Genomic DNA, 16,789 nt, shown 5'->3' with positions numbered 1-16,789 from the left:
CCGTAAGTGATGTCAGTACAGCTTTGGTAAACCTTTGTTCAGGTTCAGAAGCTGCCATGGCATCTGTATGTGCATTCGGTTTTTTGCAGGTCCAGCAGTTTAAGAACAGCTATTTGCCTGCTTTTTAAGATCTACAACTTAATTCTCATTAATATTATCACATGAACAGTGATTAAAGTATGCTTTCATTTGAACCAAAATAAGCTTCACCATGACATACTGTTGTTTCTTTACATCGTTGTCCCTTAAGAGTTGTTTGAAAAATATACATCAAAATAGAGGAACCAGACACAGGAAAGACATGAGAACAGGCAGACTGAAGAAGGAATAGGCTGACATTTAAAATTACTAGAGTTATTGAAAAATTCACCCTTTCCTGTTTTCTTCTCACCTATAACCTGGGTCTAGGAGCCAAAGCAAATAAAGTGTAATTTAATATGCCTTATGCAAAAACATAGCTTTTTTGCCCAGTAGTTATTTTTAATTCCATAGCCACTTTTGCAAAATTTTAGTGATTTTTTTGGTTTCAAGTTATCCAGTGGTATTTTGTGCATTCTGTTTTTTAACCTGCAGCGAAATGCAGAACACAGAAACCCAAAATTGTGGTTTTTATAGGTAAAGAATTTTGTTCCCTATCAAAACACACCACCTTTAAAACTATGGAGTTTAGGACTCTGCTTTCAAAAGAGAGTTTTCAGTTTCCCCAGTTGTCTCATAGACCACATTTTCTAGTACAATATAAAATGCATTTTTCAATATCCCTCTCGGTACTTAAGAAAATTAAATAATAGTTAAAACTGAGTAAACGTGAGTCAAGAACTTCACGCTTCTCATATGTTTTTTTGTAATTATTTTGGCACATAAAGTATGGATACCTTGGAGTATAATAAGACTCCACACTTGTGTGTGGATCTTCAGTGATGTCTTTAAAAGTTTGAAAGGATTGCCTGATCATGAGAGGCAGTGGTATGTGGAAGAAATGTGGCTAATGTACAGATGAAACACTTTTGATGAAAGAGGTCTGAAACAGATGTTAATTTTGAATTTTCCACTTGTTGAGAAAGAAAACTTCATCTATTTTCCTAATGTTCCTGGTGTAATTGTTCCTCTTATGAATACTTTGATACTTGAGTAAGTCTGTGTATATTAGTGAAGGAGAGAATGTTTATACATGTTGATTGTGATAGCCTAATTGAGGCTTGTTGAATGAATAGCTGATCTGTGCTTTTTCTTGTTGGATGGGTTAGTATTTCAGATTTGTCTTATCTGATGTGAGATATGCTATCATCAATAAGTAACTTTTCAAGTCAGCCAGCCAGTGAAAAAAATAAGGGGATAAAAGATGAGGTATTAAGCTGAAACTATTTAATTAAAGACTTGTTTCAAAAATAGCCTGATAATTATTAAGCTGTCTGACTTTGGGCCTATCCAAAATTTAATTTTAAAGAAATACATAATTTTTCATTTGTTCTGCTATTATTTAATATATTTACTGTTAACATTCCAGAAAAGCTAATACTATGCTTCAGTGTGTTAAGGTCTTTGGAATTTTTATGAGTGGAAAAGTCTTATTAGAAATGCGAAAAAATACTTACTTCAAGGCTATATGACACATCCCCAATTTAGCACTTTCTAAAAATTAACATCTCAAGAAACAGAAGATGTTTCTTTCTTGAGAGACATAAACCACACTGTCCTGTTTATCTGCTAAGATACAGTAGAGTATCAGTGCACCAAAAATGTTGGTATTTGATTTGGAGCTTTTTCTGGGTACTTGTTTTGGGAATTCGAGTCTTAACAAGTACTTTAAAGTGGCTTTTCAGTCTAAATAGTAGTTTCTGGTTTCATAGCATGTTATCATCATGATTCTGACCTATTGATTAGAAAAAGGAGCACAGGATTGTGGGAAACCAGTTTAGCTGTAGTTAATTTTTATATCATCTTCGATGAGTTGATTCTATTTACAAGAGGAAGGCAGGCTTTAATTTATGAACCACATTTTGGAGGAGCATTTGTTTTCTCAGATGAAGCAGAAGAAAAGATTACGTTTTTAAACTACTTTTTTTTTTTTTTTTGATATTTTTCTTTTGATTAGCTTTGTCCTGAGCCTTCTGTGAAATAACAGCTGTTTGTATCCCTACCTGTTTGTTTGCAAGTATATGAAAAAGACCCCAATCCTATGTGTTTGTCTGCATAACAAGTAGTATTGTCAGTACACATTATAACTCACTGATTAGAGGGAAACTGTGGCTTGTTGCTTCTTTGGTCCCTAAGAAAAAAGTGCTAGAGCTTAACCCCTGCCAGCTGTTGCAGTGAAACAGTGTATTCTAATACATACATTTTAGGTTTAAGTAATTAACTTTGTTCAGAGTGAGAGAGGACTTCTTATAAATGGTCAGGTTTTTCTGTTTTCTGAATACAGTTTTTCTGACTTCACTGCCTGGTTACCTTGCAATTTTGCAGACCTGAACAGTAGCACAATGTCATTTCTGGCCAGCAAATCTACATAAATGATCTTTCCCATAATAACTGGATTTCTGGAGCACAGCAGCAAATGAGGAGGAAGAGACTTAGGTTGCTTAGGCAGCACGTCTTTCTTTAAGACTCTTCGTGTGGTTTCCTGTAAAGGGAAACGTTTGATTTTTCAGCCTCACCTATCCCTTTTTCTCTTCTGCTGCAGCTGGTTTCCTCCTATGGTGCCAGGAGGCTGCTCTGTGGGAGCTCACCCTCAGAGCGCTCCCTTGGCACTGAAGTTGGAAAGCAGAGTAAGCCTTAGAGTTTTCGGTCTGTGGGTTTTTTCAAGAGGATTGCTTTGAAAAATGCGCCTTTCTTGAACTCCAGATGTTGAATAGTAGGGTACTAGAATCAAGGGAGAGAGATTGTTGCTACAGAGACATTCCTGAGAGGGTTTTGATGCTGAATAGACGACAGGCATTGCAGATGCTAAGGGCAGTCTGTGAGGTGTAGGAAGCAGACAAAATGGACTAGGGGCACAGAAAGAGAATCAGCAATAGCCCAAGCAATGAAAGCCGAAAAGCCTAGCTGAGGAACATGAAAGGGCCTATGTTCCTGAAGGAATTTCCAGTGCAGGTTTCCTTTATTCAATAACATTCAGTGAAATAATGTACTCAAAGCTCTGAAGTGAAATTGTTCAGTGTGCGTTCCAAACTGGTGAAGTGTGTTTCACAAAGACCTTTTCTTCCTTTTTGCATGACTTGAGTAGAAAACACTTTTTTCATAATACACCCAAAGAAATTCTCTATGTTCTTCTTTCTCCTTTCCCCCCGGGTGTCTGTCTTAAATGTTACTCTAAGCATTAAGGCAGTGACATACTAGCTCACACTGAGGTGGCATGCTGTTGCTGGGCATTTCATCTCAAGATTTTATAATCTATCTATACCAAGTTATTTTGGGGGCATGTGTGTTAAAACCAGGGAGAACCTGATCTCTGAAGAGCAAAGAAAGCCCATGAAAGAAAAACAGCACTGTCTTTTAAATCAAGATTGTACCTTCTTTCTCAGCTAGGGTTTCAGTTTGCTGGTGGGACTGACCCATTTTGGTGCTTTGTTGTAGAAAATGAGAATACAGATGCTTGGGCTCTGTCTTTTTCCTTTCTTTCTATGCTCAGCAGCCTTAGTGTAATCCTTCAAGGTCTACAAGAGAAAGAAAATGGCAGTACAATGCCCCCAAATTTTAAATGTGGAACAAGGAAATAATGAAATGTTCTTTTAAAAATCTATGAAAATACTTAAAAATTTATTTAAATTATTATCCCATTATTACATCTATGAAAAAAGACTAGTCAGTCTTTTGTAGTTAATACTGGTTAATTTTAGTCAAGGACGGGTCCTCATTATGCTTTGAGTAGTACAGAAATAAAAAGGCATCTTCCTTGCCTTCAGAAGCGTGCTCATTAAAAGATAACACTTGAATAAAAGGAACAAATAGTTCAATGGGACAAGTTGTAGGTATATTTGCTGAGCTGTAGTGTTGCTTGGGAAGTGTTAGACAATTGACATTAATTTGGTTTTGTAGCAGTTTCCCTTTTAAACAGTTATTTTATTTAAGCATGTCTTTTAAACTTTTTAGGGATGTGGGTCACATGCTTTTTTGAATGAGAACTTTAAAGTTCAGACTCTTTTATGAAATTCAGAGTCATAAAATGGTTTTGATTATTCCAATCAGAAGAGTCCCAGTAATGCTTTTCCTGCTAATGTAAATTATATTATGGATTTTCATTTGGGGTTTTTACCCATCCTCAAAATGATCATACAGACATATTTGAATTTAGAACTCAAGAGTTCTCATATCAGTGTGTCAGCATCAGTTTGTTTTCAGGCAGTTGCCTGAAAACTGCTGCTGAGAGATTGGTGTACTCAGCAGCTGGCAAAATCAAACCATTAGCAAAACATAGTTTTGAACTCCCTAAAGATTTTGTTACTGACTTCCATTAATGTAAGTTCTGTCCCAGAGTTGCAGATTGAGCATAAATATTGCAGGCATCAGTATGAATCAGTGCCATTAATGCAGGTGTCCTTGAGTGTTTTTTAAAAACATGGAACAAATCCACGTGCAAGAGAGACATCTTAGGAATCTTCACAAATGTGGACCAATGGCCTATCATGTATGAGTGCGTAACGCTCAGAGATAAATGCAGACATAACTTACATGAAAGCCATTTTTTCTAGCAATCTTTGCTACTATTGATAGTCATCTCTTTATGTGGGAAAATTAGTATTGTTTATTTTCATTTGTATAATTGTTGTCCCCATTCTACAGGACTGACCTGGGTGGTTGACAGCAGAGAGTCTGCTGCCACTAATGAACTTGTGGGTGCTCCATGAATCACAGTCATGATTAATATTAATAAACAGAACCCTTTTAAACAGTACTAATTGAAGAACTGATGAAGTAGCATGTTTCCAAATCAGCACTGCCTGGAAGGTTTTTTGTTGGTGTGTTTTTTCTTCAGTGTTACTGCTGTATTCATTCAAGAAAGCCATGTTTCTCTTCAGTACAGTGGGAAGGGAAAGTAACTGTTAGGAAATAAATAAATAAATACTTCCTGGAGCATCTCGCATTGATAAAACAACTTGATACACCGTAAATATATTGCAGTGATATGGTCTCACTTCAGATACCATTAAAATTCATGTATTCAATCTGTAAGCTAGTCAGATTTTTTATGAAGCTGCAGGTTTTTCCACATCTAGCCTTCTCACTTCTGAGTTTTAATTCATAAAGTAATATTTCCTTAGTTTTAAAGAGTTTTCTTCCAGTGTGCTTCTGTGTGAAATTGCCTTGCAGAGAACTGGGAAGAGTAGCAGATTCTGCAGAGTAAATCTTGAATCTGGATCTAAATAAACTGCTGACAGATATCCAAGCAAATACTGGTTGTTTTTTTTTTTTTATTCTTTTCAATCACTGCAGGTTGTTATAGCAGTATTAGTAACTGTTTGTAGGGTATTTCCAGGGAGATGTGTTGACGAATCATAAACCTTTGAAAGCAACTAGAAACTTTTAGAGAAATAATCCAAGAAGACAGTTCAGTTGCTATCATCATTCTTCGGGCTTTTTAAGTAAAATGCTCATTTTCCAAAATGTAAATGTATTTGAGATGTTGAATAGGTAAGAGCTTCAGGTTTTCCAAATGTCATACCAGGTGAGGTGTTTTTTTTTTTTCAATGACAGTAACTTGAAATAGATGGTGAATTATTGGGAAGACTGTTAGCATTACACATCCATCACATCACACTATGCTTTGGGCATCTCCAGAATGTTTACTTTCTGTCAGATGTAAAATATTGTGATGGATAAATCCCCCAGTAAAGGTCAGACCTGGCAGCAATGTTCACTCATCTGAGAAACTAAAAGGTCAGAATACTCAAGATTCTGGTAAGACTGGAAGCTGAGCATCACAGTAACATATGGTTGTACTTCCATTCTTAATCTTATGTGAACCTGTTGTGTTTGATACTTCTGGAAGTTTGTTTCAGTAGGAAAGTGCACTGTTAAGTCTTACACAACAGTTCAGTGTTTTTCAGCCTTCAGCTAAATTCCTTTAATTGAAATAAATCCATTTTGTGGTAAACCATCTCTTGCCTTATGGGTGTTTTTTAGTAAAGTATTCCTCCTGGTACTGTAACAGCATTGTTATCTTAACACTACCACAGAATTAAGATGATCTTCTGATGCTCAGATTTCCATGCCATCAGATAAAATTAGTTTTAGAAAACAGTGATAGTTTAAACCATCTGAACAATCTTTCGAATGCTACTGGGTTGTTCACATGAGTTAGCTGAGCCGCCTGTTCTTGAAGAGCTTCTTTCTAGGTGGTTATGATTATTAAGCCTAGGAACCACAGCGAAGTTGACTTGCCGCTGTGTTAGGATTTGTAATCTCGCTGTGGATTTACAGCCATTTTCCAATGTGCTGTCCAGAGCATACTGCAGGACCAAAACATGAGTCTCAATCTCAGACTGGCTCCTGCTTTTTCTCCAGGCCCATGTCTTTTTTGTTGGTCCAAATTATTTCCCCTTCACTAGTTCCAATTGTTATTTCAGTGTGGTTTTACTATTGATAAAGGAATAGAATTTCCCCGTATTACTGTAAACATCATGAGAAAAAGCTTGCAGGAAATTACTCTAGTCCTAGTTTAGCTGTAACTAAATAAGAATAAATATAGCAAAACCTCCTTGGCCTGTCATTAGGAAAAGCATTATGAAGAAATAGGACTGTGCTTTGTTTAACTGTATGCCATATATGAAACAAAAAGTGTCAAGTAATTGTACCTTACTCCTTAAAGAGGCTAAGAAGCCTGTTACACATAATAACATTAAAACCCACAGAACCTTGTAGTGTTGAAAAAGAATTCTAGTCTGAATGAGACCAGGTGGGAATTGGTACTGGACCAGAAGTATGTACATTTACTAAGGGAGTCTATGACACATAAAGCATAACCTTATTTCCTGGCAGTTTTTTCGCTTTGATGGCACTAGTATCTCTATAATTAAGAGCAATGGAAGTATTTAGAGGAAAACTGTATACTGTTATAAACCATTCTTTTTTTAATTGAACAGCTGTAATTTCTACCAATGGAGCAAACTATATTATAAGAAAATGATTATTAGTTTAAAATGCAAAGTTAAATGAATGCAAAATTAACAAACAGATGGTGAAGAATTATTGTGTTTTATTTTACTCCTGGGTAAAAGGGCTCATGCATGATTGTAAAAATGTCATCACACTTCGTAAACCTGAAAGCAAACAGAATTTGCAGTTGTGCACATCTGTTTTGGGACACTGCTAAAGGGTTAGAAGAATCAATGTTGTTTTCAAATAAGGGTATTCATCAAAAGGATATCATTTACTTAACAGTTATGGCTTCTGCTAAGCATCAGACTTAATGTTCTGTGGAATTCATTACAAAATTTGGCAGCTTTTTTGTTCACAAGCTACTGAGGCAGCCTGCTGCAAAATGAACCAAACAGCCCTGATGTCATCCTCCCCTCCTCAAACCCCAGAAAACAGCTGAATTACCTGATAAATGTTTGACCAGCAACTTCAGGGTTGTGAATTCTAGGTCAGGATGTTGCACTTCTTGATGCTTGCAAAGGAGTGTCAATGATGAAATAGGATGGAAAGTCAAGGGGCTTATTTGTTTATTTTGGTAGCTCATGAATTAAATAAAAAAAAAAAGAAGATTATGTAATATTGGGGGATGCCATGTTTTGGGAGGAGGAATGGGAGAAATATGTGTGACTAATTTAGTCAAATTGAAAAAAACCCTGAAAGCCCCAGCCAGATAAAACATGTGAAGCTTTTATTAGTAAAGAAATTATATTAATGTTTCAAGCTGGTAGTTTCAGAATATGCCATCTAATTGCTTGCTTTGAGCTCAATTTACGAAAATTAGAGAACTGAAGATGTAGGATTTTGTTTACGATGACTCTGTGCCATTTGGAGAGTGTAATTTAGGAACAGCCAAGGAAATAGGAATTATGAACAACAAGGTACTGATTGCAGTCAGTGGGGAAGGAATACTAAGGAGGTGCTCACTAATGAGGAAGGTATTAAGGACAGGAAATTCTTGTATTTTTTTATGTCTGTACATAATCCAGAGTTCCCTGTCACCCCATCCTACTATGACCTTGTAAATTAGTTGTATCATTGAGTATATATAGTGACTTTTGCTGACATGAACTTTCTTTTAAACTGAGTTAATACATCTACAAAATCCTCTTTAAAACCCACATTATTAAGACTATAAAATCAAACACACAAAGTTAGGACAGGCTAGAAGACAGGTTGTCTCTGCACAATTAATATCATTTGAACACAATTAATATCCTTTTGTGTAGCCTTGATTATGCAGTCTTTAGTTATGTGATCACATGCAGAATAGCTACTGCCTGGCTCAGTCCACAGGATGGACATTGCTGTCTTAGTAAAAACCTCTTCAATATTATGTTTTTTCATTGTTGTTCAATGTGAAGGTATGTAGACTATTCAAATGCTGCTGAAAGGAAAGAATTACTCTTCTCCGCATAAATTTTTCTGTAATGTTTCTGCTGTAATAAATATGTGAATGACTTGTCTATAAATTTTTCTGAACAGCAGATTTATATAGCCTTTATCTACATCTTAGGCTACATTTTTCCCAAGAGAAGTTGATTTTTTTTCCTTTGTTTCTTTTACTTTATTTTTTTTTTTTAATTTAAAAATACCCAATATCTAACTTGGATGGCAAATTAGAAAGTTTAAAAAATACTCAGACTTACTTAAAAAAGTTGTGCTGATACAGCACTTCTTACTTCATTCTGTTGGAGTTGAGTGCACAGTCATTGCAGAAGTCAAGACTGTATTTGGCGGGGGGAAGAAGGAGGGGAATGCAGGCTTTTAACAGTAAGGTTGAGGACTAAAAAACTTAAAATCTTTATTTACGCTGCCCAATATCATAAAGGAGCTCTATGAAAGAAGTGAAACTAGAACTTTTGCAGATCATCATCAGCCCTTGGAGTGTCATCCCTGCCCTTCCTCAGCATCCCGTCTCCATCCATGTTTTTTCCCCCCAGTCTCATTTGCTTACACAGTATAGTTAGTCCCTGTTGCCTCTTTGACCCATAGTTGTCCCTCAGCCTGTGTTCTGGGTACTCTCATTCCCTAGACGATTTAAGTGACAGTAGTATCAATATCCTTAGGCACATCTGCTTTCCATTTCAGTGGTTTACTGTGCTTTGGCTTAGAGTATTTATTACAGACTTCCTCTCTCTAATCCTTGTCAGACTGAAGCAGTCTTTACGGAAGGTACACATAGTCCAGTCAGTGTTAGAAATTGGAGAGGATCAGTCATGATCAATGAAAGTAAGTTTTTCTGTGATCCCCCCCCACCCCCACCCCCCCCCCCCCCCCACCCCACCCCCCCCCCCCCGATAAACTTTTGGAAGTGTTTTACATGAAAAATAAAAATAGTTTTCTCAAGCTTGGTGTCCTGGGTGCAGCAGTAGCAGTCATTTTTCTCCTTCGTGGTAGCTGGTGCAGTGCTGTGTTTTGACTTCCAGCCTGGGAACAGTGCTGGTGATACCGATGTTTTTCAGTTGTTGCTAAGTGATGTTTACCCTGACCAAGGACTTTGTGAGGCTCATGCTCTGCCAGGTATTGTATTCTCTTCCCTTGTTATTTTCTCTTATCATTGTTGTCGTTGGTGGTAGCGGTGGTGATTTGTGTTGTACATTGGTGCTGGACTGTTCTTGTCTCAACCCGTAGGAGTTGCACTCTCTCGATCCTCCTCCCCGTTCCTCCGGGAGTGGGGAAGGGGAGAGCCCTGGGGGGGGGGTTGGGGGCCTCGATTGCTCTCAGCCCAGCACCACTCACTGGGAGTGAGTGAACAAGCTGTCCGGCTAGGGTTTAAACCACGACACTTGGTCACATCTGCATAAATCTGCAGGGGAGGGGCAGAAGTTGCATCCCCCACACTAAAGTTCCTGCCAAATTGTACGTCCTGTGAGTGGGTTGTTTTTAAGATGAGCAAAATGTTTTTCTTACTGACTTTTCTCAGAAATGGCTGGGAAGTTTTGATTAACTGTTCCCAAAGTATTTAAGAGAATTTAGGTATGTGTTTCATGAACCTTTAGCCCAACTTTTTATCATTCAGAAGCCTGACATGACTAGAACAGTATTCATCTGGAAATCTTTGCAAGCAGTGCCCATTCACAACCCTTCATTGATAGTGCATGCTGACTTTGGTGTGGACTTAACTGTGATACCAATAGAGCACTTTTGTCAACGTATTCTAGGCTCAAGACTGTCTCATCTAAATTTAGACCTCCCTGTGGATGTGTCAACATGTGAGCTGTGTTTATATTCCAGTTATAGGCAGTGGAGATCTGTCCAGTATTGTCAGTGGTGCCTGAAAATGGACACCCACTCTTTGGTTAGCTGAATTGTGATGAAGTAAATTTCATAAAATGCCTAAGTCTTCATTAAAGTGTAATGGGAACTTAAACACTTGGCTCATATAGACACAAAATTCAGTTGTCCTCATCCCTGGCCTTGTAGTGTTGTTTGGAAGCACAATGTGTCTGTATCAGCAGTAAATTCTCCTTTCAGAGTTTCTGTTAAATGCCTTTGCAAATGTAATTATGCCAGCCTTGTGGTAGCTACAGAGGATCTGTAGTGTAAACATAACCTGTAGAATGCTTAAGCTACTTCAGAGTCCTTCTGTGTGATTTAGGAACATAAGAAATTTGCTGAATTAAGCAGAAAGTTGACTTAATCCCAGTATCTCCCACAGTGACCAGTAACAGATAACTAGAGAAGATCATTAACAAGCATGTAGCAGTGTTTCCCCCAATTATTTTTTTTCACGCCTCCCACAATTTGTACCTCAGCCTGTGCTCTGCCAACAAAAAAAAATTGTCTACGCACATTTCTTGAACCTTCCAAGCATGAGTCAAATGGAACTGGCACTATAGATTGTTTTCCAAGCCTGCCAAAAGGCAGCCTTAAACCAAAGCTGATGATTTCTGATCTTGCCTTGTTTGTCCTGAAGTTGCTGATGCTGAAGCCTAGTAATCATAGTTTAAATTACAGTAAGCATTGACCTTCTCATTGTTGACCTGCTAACTAAGCAACATTATTGTGTGTGCCTTTCTGTCACAGTGGGTATTAGATGGGAATTAAGGGAATAGTTGGCTGTGGAAAAGCTTAGACTCACTCACTCAAAACATTTGCATTATCCTTAATCTAGAAGGCAAGGAGGTGAATTAAAAAAGTGCTTTTCCTCATGAAAGTATGAAAAAAAAGGCATCAAAGGCGGAGTCTGTGGAGGAAATCATATACCTGTGGTTATTCCACTAGCTTATATAATGATGAGCACAACTTCGAGGCACTCAGACCCTCCTGTGGAGCTTCTGAAGAGACAGGGTTTGAGAACAGTGCGGATTACAGAAGGAAGGATTTGTGTACTGTAAGGTTTGCGAGTTTTCCTCTACCTTCTTCAGGTTTCAAATAAAAAATATTATCTTCATTAGCAAGTTTCCTTCTTACAGGTTATTAACCTATCACAGCTATTACAAAAACATGAATGAATGCTTTATTGTCCTACTTCTTGGATGCCTTGAAACCAAGACCATTTGTTTAGTGTAATTTTTGTAAAGGTGAAAAAAGAAAGGAGGCAACTAGTAGGAAGGAGAAACAAAGGAGTGACTTGTACAGCCTGAAATCTCTTGTACACTTCTGCTTTTTGCCTGGATGACGTGTTTTGAGACGCTGATAGTGGCATTAGTTGTCACCACTTGTATCTTTTTACCTTTGTTCCTAACTCCTGTATATAATTGTGCAGATCATGGACAGGTGGAATATCTAGTCTAGAGTTCTGCATTAGAAGACAGTCTGTCACATTCATGTGCTGAGCTTGGCCAAATTGCGTGTCTTCTGGTTGTCCATGTCTTTTCATACAGTCTTAGAAGCAAAACTTGATACTTTATTTCTACAGTTGTGATTTATTGTTTTCTAAGCTTACTTCAGGGAACTCAGAGCATGCAGTGGAAACTGTGGTGAAGTTTTAATACATGCTGTCTCTGTTAAGAATGTTGTAGTTTTAAATTACAGTTATAAAAAGTCTCAATTTTAATTTCTTCAATTGTCTTACATGTTAAAAATTGAGGAACAAATATAACTGCTCTCTGATTGACATGCTTGCTACAAATTCAGGTAATTTCCACATTAGTGACATGAGTAATAAAAAATCCAAAAATTAGAAGGTAATTTCCAGCACTCCTGGAATTACATGCTATTTAGCACTTTTTCTAATCAGTAGTTCAATCAAAAGCTGTTAATTCTTTTTATGTTGCCATCTTACTGTGTTGTGCTCTTAAACACTTTATGGTACTGAGAACAGTATTTGACATTAGAGGAGCTAATGCTGATTAGTGTCTATAAGCAATATAAAGCTTCTTCTACATGAGGGAGTAATCAGTGTAGATTATCAGAACTAGCAGAGAATATATTTCATTAATCACTGTTTATACTAAAATTTCGTTGCGGCCTTGTTAATGGCAGGATGTCAAGGTCCAATTCTCCTTAGTTACAGGTTTCTATGATGGCAGTTTTCAGTAGCTAAACAGCCTGAAATACGTTCTTACAGGTAATACATGAAATTGTTTAACTAATGACAGATGGCTTCTGTGCACTTTTGAGTACACTATCGTAAGATTAAAATTGCTTATTGTTATCACAGTTTTTGTCAACTGACCTTTCTGAAGGTAAACAAGTTCATAATCTGTGAAAACCTTACTGCATGAATCAGCTCACAACTAAGTATTTATTCAAAGTCCATAGTTTAGCCTTTCATGTGTGACTCCTAGAGGTTGTTAATTGTTGCTGAGACAGTAATACTATAAAATAATTCTACAGTCAGTAAAATAATGATAAAATACAGCCTCTCATTTGTTCTAAGTACTATCTGGATAAAATCTTACATTATCACAAACACACAGGTATCTGCTCTTCATTTGAACTTGCACTGAGTTTTGGAGTACTTCATAGAATGGTTTGGGTTGGAAGAAACCTTAAAAGATCATCCAGTTCCAAACCGCTGACATGGGCAGGGACACTTTCCACTAGACCAGGTTGCTTCAAGCCCTACCCAGTCTGTCCCTGAACACTGCCAGGGATCAGGCAGCCACAGCTTTTCTGGGCAACCTGTGCCAGGGCCTCACCACCCTCGTAGTGAAGAGTTTTTTCCTACTGTCTAATCTAAATCTCCCCTCAGTCAGTTTAAAGTAATTACCCTTTGTCCTATCCCTACATCCCCTTGTAAAAAGAAGTCCCTTTCCAGATTTCTTGTCAGCCCCTTTAGCTATTGGAAGCTGCTCTAAATCTCCCCAGAGCCTTCTCTTCTCCAGGCTGAACAGCCCCAGCTCTTTCAGCCTGTCTCCATAGGAGAGGTGCTCCAGCCCTCTGAGGGTGGCCTCTGGACTCACTCCAACAGCTTCGTATCCTTCTCTGGGGGGGCTCAGAACTGAATGCAGTACTGCAGGGGGGGATCTCACAAGAGTAGAGTAGAGGGGGAGAATTTAGCTCCCTTGACTTGCTAGTCACATTTCTTTTGAAGCTGTGTGGGATATGGTTGGCTGCATCAGAAGCATGAAGCAGCAGAAAGGTTGATGTAAAGTTTGAATACATATTTTGTAATTTTTTTTTTCAATTATGTAGGAAAGTTAGAAAGATGTAAACAGTAACCTGTTTCTCTTGTCATCATTTCACAGTTTGGCCATCTGTTTCCATTAAAGCCTTTGTAAGTATTTGTGACGTTCAGCTGAGTTTCCAAACCACAGGCAGAACTGACCTTTTTCTTAGTTGATTTTAGTGGTTATGACATTAGTATAGCAGTACAAGTTTTTTTCTTCCTGGAAATTTTCTATGTGCTTTCTGCTACTCTGTTTTATGGAGGATGTACTCCCATGCAGCTAGAAAAGAGAGGAGATGATTGTTCAGGGTTTCTTACTTCTTCTGTTAATTCATTTAGATCTTCTTCTTTCACTGTATATATGTAACGATATTGTATTTGATTCAGCAGGATTAGTGAATAAAAGGAATTCTAAAATTTGAAAGACTGTATAGCTGTTTGCATTTAAATTGAGATCCTTTTCTGTCTTTATGAAAAAAACAAAAACGGGTGTAAAAGAAAAAGGTGAAAAGGACCAAGTAGGATGGAAATTACAGTAGTAAGAAGTAGCAGAAGTATGAATGGGGTCAGAGCTTTCTTGCTGTAAACAAGTGCACTGAGAGCTTGCTGAAGAAAACAGTTCATAACCAATGAAGGACTTTGAGTAGGAAAAGTCTGTTGACTCTCTTTAGTGACTTTCTTTATTGAATGTACTATGAATAAGTAATGAACTGCTTCTGTAGCTTTCTGACACCTTATGTAGTGTTTTTTTTTTTCTGTAGAACAGGTCTATAAGATTATTTGATCCATGAACAAAACAGTGTTTGGCTTGCTTTGACAGCTTACCATTTTCCTATACCTACCCTTGGAATAGTTGAATTCAGCTTCCACCCCCTTCACATAACGCCTTATTTTGTGCTCATGCTAATGAAATTGAAGACTGTACTGTTTCTGTGTCTGTTACTGTCCTCATATGGTATGGTGAAGACGTGCATTTCATGGGCAATATGATTTGTTCCTTCCTTCTACCTCCTACTGATGCCATATTTTGGCAATAGAGTAGTAAAGTAATATTAGTTACTGCGTTTATTTAGCAGACCTTTTTGTTTTTTTTTAATATGAATTAATATACTTTTGCTATTTACAGCCTTTCTTTGTGAAGGTCAGTTAATTGTAAAGCTGCATGCTTGTACTTCTGGGGCCATAGCATGTGGCCTTGTTTCAGAGAGGCGTTGGCTTCTAGTACTGGAAAAGTAACTCCTCTCATCAACAGCTGTTACCAGAAAAAGTCCCTTTGGGCATTTGTTTCTTCAAATTGCTTTATCTCTCTTATAAATCCAGCAAATGTTGATATTCTGTGCTTTTTATTTGTTTCAGATGATACATACCACATTGTTTTTAAAGCGTGTGTTTTACTTAGCTGCCAAATGCTTTTCATTGCCAGTGCAGTTTAGCAGATGGGTTTGAAGGGTTCAATTGCATGTAATTTGGGTTTCCATTTTTCTTCCAGCATCTTTACATGGCTCCTTAAATCAACATCAACATTTTTCAGGCTTGCAGTAATCCTGTAGTTTGCTCATTTCTCATAATTTCATCATTTAGTCATATAGCATTTGGGAAAAGGTATATTATGATTTTACAGTTGTTATGTACCACTGTTGATTGATGGCTTTGGAAAACAGATGGGCTATTTTTAAAAATGCAATTTATATTACTTTTTAATCCGTTATTCCCAGCTTTTAGTAAATGTTAATTCTCTGGTTGCAGGTCTTTCATAATTTTCTTTCCCAATTAGATAATTATTAAGGATTAATTATAGGATCCAACAACGTCTCTGTTGAATACTTTCTTGAGGGACATGTTTTGGACCTCAGCTCCTCCCGAGTTCCCATTTCTATTGTTTCTTACTGAGTAATATCTTTGAGAAATATGTGGACTGTAAGAGCTGGGACTTAGTTACAGTCTGGGCCATCTCAACAGGCTGTAGGAGTGTCAAGTACAACACAGTGCAATGGACTGTGTGCTGTTTAATGTGTAGCTGCAGTTCCTGAAGTTGGAGGCTTTGGGCTATGTTTTTATGATTTCACATCTAAGTTCAGGATTTACTTTCTACAGCATTGTAAGTGTTTACTAAATATAACATTTCCTAAAATGAGCTTCTTGCATGGCTTTGGTTTTGTGGCCAGTTCTTAGATGTAATGATTTGCTAACATACCTGCTTCAGAACTCCATGTTATTGTTCGCTTATCTTGTTCCCCTCTCATCTCTGCATTTGGACTGGTAAAGTAACAACCTACATGTTTTTCATATTGTTAGTATGTGTTAGAGACATGGGTAGGGGTGAGATGCCATGCAGATCTGAAGACTAAAGTGAGCACAGTAGCACAGAACCATGGCAGTAGCTATCCTTAGTGACCCACTTTAATTTCTGTGCCAGAGCATTTTGTCTGTTTGCATTGCAGTTGTGTTTAGCATAAACTAATATTTTTTCTTGTCCATGAGTTGTGGTGAAGGCAAATACTTTGCTGAAGACGTTAATTTCATTTGGGTTTGAGAATATCAATATAGCTGTTAACACAGGCAGCTTTGTGGTTTGTATTTTCGTACGGGCTGGTTTTGATATGTATGGACTTGTAGTAGCACTATTTCATGCCTAATTTCATGCCAGGCTTTGAAATGGAGAAGAATTATGGTAATAAATATTGTCTGTATCCTAAGAATTAAGCAGAGGCAGTATGCAACTCTTTGGTTTCTGTTCGCATTTGGATGTTACTCGTCACGTGAGCTAGTAATCAAACATGCCAGTGTTAGTATTACTTTTTTATTATGAAACAATGAGGGTCCTCAAGCTCAATTGCTGTATGTTATTATGCCTTCCTTTGAGCCACTGACCTGTTTTTATGGTGCTGTGCTCTAGCCTTAAAAAGTATTGTTGCCTTGGTGAAAAAGTGCAAAAACATGTTACAGTACTTCAGGGACTGCAATGAGTCCAAGAAAGAAAAAAGGCTGATTAACTGAATCAGAGAGGTGTGGGTGATATTTTACAAGCAGATTGATGGAATCTGTTCCCTCTTGACTAGAGAATTGGAGGGTTACTGGGCAGTTCTTTCTGAGAAATTA

At 37.5% G+C, this 16,789-nt stretch overlaps 1 protein-coding gene across 20 annotated transcripts in view; it reads left to right on the top strand.

The window, feature by feature from the left end:
• The window catches only part of KMT2C (lysine methyltransferase 2C), a 194,437-nt gene that overhangs the window by 87,524 nt on the left and 90,124 nt on the right, over positions 1-16,789 (top strand). Inside the window, exon 1 of one of the 20 annotated variants that reach the window (XM_061474361.1) lies at positions 8,517-8,558. The exons of the other annotated variants lie outside the window; for them this stretch is intronic. The gene's annotated coding sequence lies outside the window, so the exon portion shown is untranslated. Of the gene's footprint in view, positions 1-8,516; positions 8,559-16,789 lie in introns of those variants that run through there. 20 annotated transcript variants of the gene reach the window in all.

This window comes from Pezoporus flaviventris, unplaced genomic scaffold (genome assembly GCF_033815535.1).
Source record: "Pezoporus flaviventris isolate CSIRO_AGI_PZ_B2104156 unplaced genomic scaffold, CSIRO_AGI_Pfla_v1 ptg000079l, whole genome shotgun sequence".
NCBI classification, from domain to species: Eukaryota; Metazoa; Chordata; class Aves; order Psittaciformes; family Psittacidae; genus Pezoporus; species Pezoporus flaviventris.
Note: the sequence above shows the minus strand (reverse complement) of the source record. Positions and strands in the feature narration are given on the sequence as shown.